This window comes from Triticum dicoccoides, chromosome 4A (genome assembly GCF_002162155.2).
Source record: "Triticum dicoccoides isolate Atlit2015 ecotype Zavitan chromosome 4A, WEW_v2.0, whole genome shotgun sequence".
Taxonomy (NCBI): domain Eukaryota; kingdom Viridiplantae; phylum Streptophyta; class Magnoliopsida; order Poales; family Poaceae; genus Triticum; species Triticum dicoccoides.
In genome coordinates this window covers 214,902,332-214,908,725 of record NC_041386.1, presented here as the reverse complement: position 1 = coordinate 214,908,725, position 6,394 = coordinate 214,902,332, and positions in this window count along the sequence as shown.

Genomic DNA, 6,394 nt, shown 5'->3' with positions numbered 1-6,394 from the left:
CTGGGCGCCAGGTAAGTTTTTCTATTTTTTCCTGTTTTCTGTTTTTTTAATACTTCTGCAACTTTGTTGATTTATTAAAAATACTTAGGCAACTCCTAAAATCACCAAACTACTCCTGGTCCATAGTTGGATTATTTCCAACATGAAACATTTTAGTTTGGAGATATTTGGGCATCTGAATATTTTATATAATTTTAAATGCCCAAATTCAAATATCTATGATTTAATTCAAAGACCCTAGGATGACCTAGGAAAATGTGCATCACTTTTGTCAGGGGTTCTGAACCAGGACAAAAATGATGGGCATTTTAGAAGGGCATTTCAGGTTCATTGAAAAAGTTTTTAGTAAACCCTAGTTGGTTTCAGAGGGGGCTGGGGGTTCTGTCATCCCCATTTCAGGTTTCTGATGAAAGAATAAACATGATGCAACACTCTAATGCATGAACTAGCTAGGGTGTGACATATGAGTGGTGGTCGGGGACGAGCGATGGTCTTTTCCTACCAATCTATCCCCCTAGGAGCATGCGCATAGTGCTTGGTTTTTGATGACTTGTAGATTTTTGCAGCAAGTATGTGAGTTCTTTATGACTAATGTTGAGCCCATGGATTATATGCACTCTCACCCTTCCATCATTGCTAGACTCTTCGGTACCGTGCATTGCCCTTTCTCATCTTGAGAGTTGGTGCAAACTTCGCCGGTGCATCCAAACCCCGTGATATGATATGCTTTGTCACACATAAAACTCCTTATATCTTCCTCAAAACAGCCACCATACCTACCTATTATGGCATTTCCATAGCCATTCTGAGATATATTTCCATGCAACTTTCCACCGTTCTGTTCATCATGACACACATCATCATTGTCATATTGCCTTGCATGATCATGTAGTTGACATTGTATTTGTGGCAAATCCACCATGCATAATTTATCATACATGTCACTCTTGATTCATTGCCCATCCCAGTACACCGCCGGAGGCATTCATATGGAGTCATACTTAGTTCTAGTATCGAATTGTAATCAATGAGTTGTAGACAAATAGAAGTGTGATGATCATCATTGATAGAGCATTGTCCCAAAAAAACAAAAACAAAAAGAAAGGCCAACAAAAGAGAAAAAAGGTCCAAATAAAAAAATAAAAATGAGAAAATAAAAGGGACAATGCTACTATCCTTTTTTCCACACTTGTGCTTCAAAGTAGTACCATGATCTTCATGATAGAGAGTTTCTTATGTTGTCACTTTCATATACTAAGTGGGAATTTTTCATTATATAACTTGGCTTGTATATTCCAACAATGGGCTTCCTCAAATACCCTAGGTCTTCGTGAGCAAGCAAGTTGGATGCACACCCACTTAGTTTCTTTTTGTTGAGCTTTCATACATTTATAGCTCTAGTGCATCTGTTGCATGGCAATCCCTACTCCTCGCATTGACACCAATTGATGGGCATCTCCATAGCCCGTTGATTAGCCACGTCAATGTGAGACTTTCTCCTTTTTTATCTTCTCCACACAACCCCCATCGTTATATTCTATTCCACCCATAGTGTTATGTCCATGGCTCACGCTCATGTATTGCATGAAAGTTGAAAAAAGTTTGAGATTACTAAAGTATGAAACAATTGCTTGGACTGTCATCGGGGTTGTGCATGATGAGAGAATTTTTGTGTGGCGAAAATGAAGCATAGCCAAACTATATATGATTTTGTAGGGATAAGCTTTCTTTGGCCATGTTATTTTGAGAAGACATAATTGCTTAGTTAGTATGCTTGAAGTATTATTATTTTTACGTCAATATTAAACTATTGTCTTGAATCTTATGGATCTGAATATTCTTGCCACAATAAATAGAATTACATGAATAAATATTTTCGGTAGCATTCCACATCAAAAATTCGGTTTTTATCATTTACCTACTCGAGGATGAGCAGGAATTAAGCTTGGGGATGCTTGATACGTCACCAACGTATCTATAATTTTTGATTGTTCCATGCTATTATATTATCAACCTTGGATGTTTTATATGCATTTATATGTTATTTTATATGATTTTTGGGACTAACCTATTAACCTAGAGACCAGTGCCAGTTTCTGTTTTTTCCTTGTTTTTGAGTATCGCAGAAAAGGAAAACCAAATGGAGTCCAATTGACCTGAAACTTCACGGAACTTATTTTTGGACCATAAGAAGGCCATGGAGTAAAAGAGTTGGGCAAGAAGAGTCCCAGGCTGCCAACGAGGGTGGGGGCGTGCCCACCCCCTGTGCATGCCTCCCTACCTCGTGGATAGCCCGGAGACCCCCCCTGACTTGTTCTCGGCGCCAAAACCTCTTATATATACTGAAACATCTAGAACATAACCTAGATCGGGAGTTCCACTGCCAGAAGCCTCCGTAGCCACCGAAAACCAATCTAGACCCATTCTGGCACCCTGCCGGAGGGGGGGAATCCCTCTCCGGTGGCCATCTTCATCATCCAGGCGCTCTCCATGACGAGGAGGGAGTAGTCCACCCTCGGGGCTGAGGGTATGTACCAGTAGCTATGTGTTTGATCTCTCTCTCTCTCTCTCGTGTTCTTGGTTTGGCACGATCTTGATGTATCGCGAGCTTTGCTATTATAGTTGGATCTTATGATGTTTCTCCCCCTCTACTCTCTTGTAATGGATGGAGTTTTCACTTTGAAGTTATCTTATCGGATTAAGTCTTTAAGGATTTGAGAACACTTGATGTATGTCTTGCATGTGCTTATTTGTGGTGACAATGGGATATCACGTGATTCACTTGATGTATGTTTTGGTGATCAACCTGTGAGTTCCGTGACCTCGTGAACTTATGCATAGGGGTTGGCACACATTTTCGTCTGGATTATCCGGTAGAAACTTTGGGGCACTCTTTGAAGTTCTTTGCGTTGGTTGAATAGATGAATCTGAGATTGTGTGATGCATATCGTATAATCATACCCACGGATACTTGAGGTGACATTGGAGTATCTAGGTGACATTAGGGTTTTGTTTGATTTGTGTCTTAAGGTGTTATTCTAGTATTAACTCTAGGATAGAGTGAATGGAAAGCATAGCTTCGTTTTATTTTACTACGGACTCTTGAATAGATCGATCAGAAAGGATAACTTTGAGGTGGTTTCGTACCCTACAATAATCTCTTTGTTTGTTCGCCGCTATTAGTGACTTTTGAGTGACTCTTTGTTGCATGTTAAGGGATAGTTATATGATCCAATTATGTTATTATTGTTGAGAGAACTTGCACTAGTGAAAGTATGAACCCTAGGCCTTGTTTCAACGCATTGCAATACCATTTTCGCTCTCTTTTATCATTAGTTACCTTGCTGTTTTTATATTTTCAGATTACAAAAACCTATATCTACCATCCATGTTGCACTTGTATCACCATCTCCTCACGAACTAGTGCACCTATACAATTTACCATTGTATTGGGTGTGTTGGGACACAAGAGACTCTTTGTTATTTGGTTGCAGAGTTGTTTGAGAGAGACCATCTTCATCCTACGCCTCCCACGGATTGATAAACCTTAGGCCATCCACTTGAGGGAAATTTGCTACTGTCCTACGAACCTGTGCACTTGGAGGCCCAACAATGCCTATAAGAAGAAGGTTGTGTAGTATACATCAAGCCACAGTCCGAAGTGGGGTTGGATGCGGAGGAAGGCCTCACACACGAAATGAATGCTGAGATGTTGAGGAAGGAGTTCGGGGCTAGATCATGGAAATCTAGCCCGTAATAGATCATAAGCCCGCGGACAAAAGGGTGTTGAGGAAACCCTAACCCGCGGACGAAATGAGGGATGAACACCACCCTCTTGTTGGGATTCGGGGTGGGGACGATTTGCCCCTTAGCTGGAAGCCGGTGGGAGATTTCTTTCGCCAGATACCCGGCCTCCCAAAGCTTAGTGGTGTCCTTATCCCTAATGGAGGAGGCCATCCACTTGCCCTGTCCTCTAGATTTGGACATGGCTGAGGGCTTCCTTGAGGTGGAAAGAATGAGAACTTGGGTGCTGGAGCTCGAGAACGGAAGGGCGGAAAAAGAGAGAAGGCGTGGGTGAAGAAAGAGAGTCCTTATCTCCTTATAAAGGCAGTGAATATCAAGCGCCTCCCCACTAGCCTTAAAACTCGTCTGTTCCCAAGGGTTGTGTAAACGACATGGTTATATTACCCACGCTCATAGATGAGAATCCCACAATAAGAGGACACGACTCTGCTTCGACAAGATGTGCCTATTAAAATCGCATCTCGAAACGTGGAACGGCAGACGGAAAATGGTTCGAAATGATGACCAAGTAGACGTGATGTCACATTACAAAAGGACTATCAGCGGATTGGACTCGTGCAAATATTATATTCTCTACGGTTGTGTGTGGTACTTGTGTTGTAGATCCGGACACGTTCATTACGACCGAAGACTATCTTGGAGTATTCGGAAAGGGGAACCCACCTTGCAATGCCGAAAACAATCTGTGCACCGGACACCTCATCATTGAAGTCTAGTTCAGGGGCTACTGAGGGAGTCCTGGACTAAGGGGTCCTCGGGCGTCTGACCTATTGGATATGGGTCGGATTGATGGGTCATGAAGATACAAAGGCCAAAGACTCTACCCTTGTCCAGATGGGACTCTCCTTGGCATGGAAGGCAAGCTTCGCGACCAAATATGAAGATTCCTTTCTTTGTAACCGACCTTATGTAACCCTAGATCCCTCCTGTGTCTATATAAACTGGAGGGCTAGGTCCATAGATAGATCCTCATAATCATAGTCAGACAGGCTAGACTTTTATGGTTTAGCCATTATGATATCATGGTAGATCAACTCTTGTAATACTCATATTCATCAAGATTAATCAAGCTGGAAGTAGGGTATTACCTCCATAGAGAGGGCCCGAACCTGGGTAAACATTGTGTCCCCCGTCTCCTGTTACCATCGACCTTAGATGCATAGTTCGAGACCCCCTACCCGAGATCTGCCAATTTTGACACCGACACCCGCTGCCGTCGTCATCGCTGTCACTCTCCTCCTCGTCGCCTTCGCTCAAGGAGGAGCTTTCGTCGTCGGTCGAGCTCTCTGCGCAACACCCTAAGCGACCTCCCGAGCGCCTAAAGATCTTGACAGAGAGCAGGCCATTCTCCATTAATTTGAATTGGAGAACGTGCCCCTCCGAGAAGCCGTGGGCACGGGCAAAGGTCTTCCAGCCGCGGTGAAGATACATCACATGAGGGGCAGGGAAGTCGACATCAACCCTCACACCTCCATTCCTGTAGCCCCTCATGTGCAGCCATAGAGTGCGTGGTTGCTCGAGCTCCATCTCCCGCGTCAAGGGAGTTGGGAGGCAAAGGTGACCACACAAGGCCTTGTACAGCCTGATGATGAACTCCCGGGGTTGGTCACCAACGTGGCCTTCCATCGAGGGAGGAACCACCGGTGGAGGGGCCGTCAGGGCGCCACCCCGCCCTCTTCCTCCCTGAGCACCACAGCGACTGCGACCTCGACCCCTTCCTCCTCCCCCCGTGGCCGGCTCCGCCACCTCAGGGTCTCGGGGAGGAGGGACGCGCTATCGAGCAGAAGCCCTTGTCACCGCCGCCAAGAAACCACATGTAGGATCGAAAGTATGTCTAGAGGGGGTGATTAGACTACTTGACCAATTAAAAATCTAGCATTTTCACAATTTTAAGTCTTGGCAGATTTTAGCAACTTATCACAAGTCAAGCAATCAACCTACACATGCAAATCTAAGAGTATATCAGCGGAATATAAATCATTGCATATGAAGGTAAAGGGGAGGATTTTGGAGGGAGCAAACTCAATCTAGACACGGAGATTTTTGGTGTGGTTCTGATAGGTGGTGCTATCGTACATCCACATTGATGGAGACTTCAACCCACGAAGGGTAATGGTTGCGCGAGTCCACGGAGGGCTCCACCCATGAAGGGTCCACGAAGAAGCAACCTTGTCTATCCCACCATGGCCATCGCCCACGAAGGACTTGCCTCACTTGGGTAGATCTTCACAAAGTAGGCGATCTCCTTGCCCTTAAAAACTCCTTGGTTCAACTCCACAAATCTTGATGGAGGCTCCCAAGTGACACCTAACCAATCTAGGAGACACCACTCTCCAAAAGGTAATAGATGGTGTGTTGATGATGAAATCCTTGCTCTTGTGCTTCAAATGATAGTCTCCCCAACACTCAACTCTCTCTCATAGATTTGGATTTGGTGGAAAGATGATTAGAGTGGAAAGCAACTTGGGGAAGGCTAGAGATCAAGATTCTTGTGGTTGGATTGGAATATCTTGGTCTCAACACATGAGTAGGTGGTTCTCTCTCAAAAAATGAATGGCAGAAGTGTAGGGACATTCTGATAGCTCTCTCC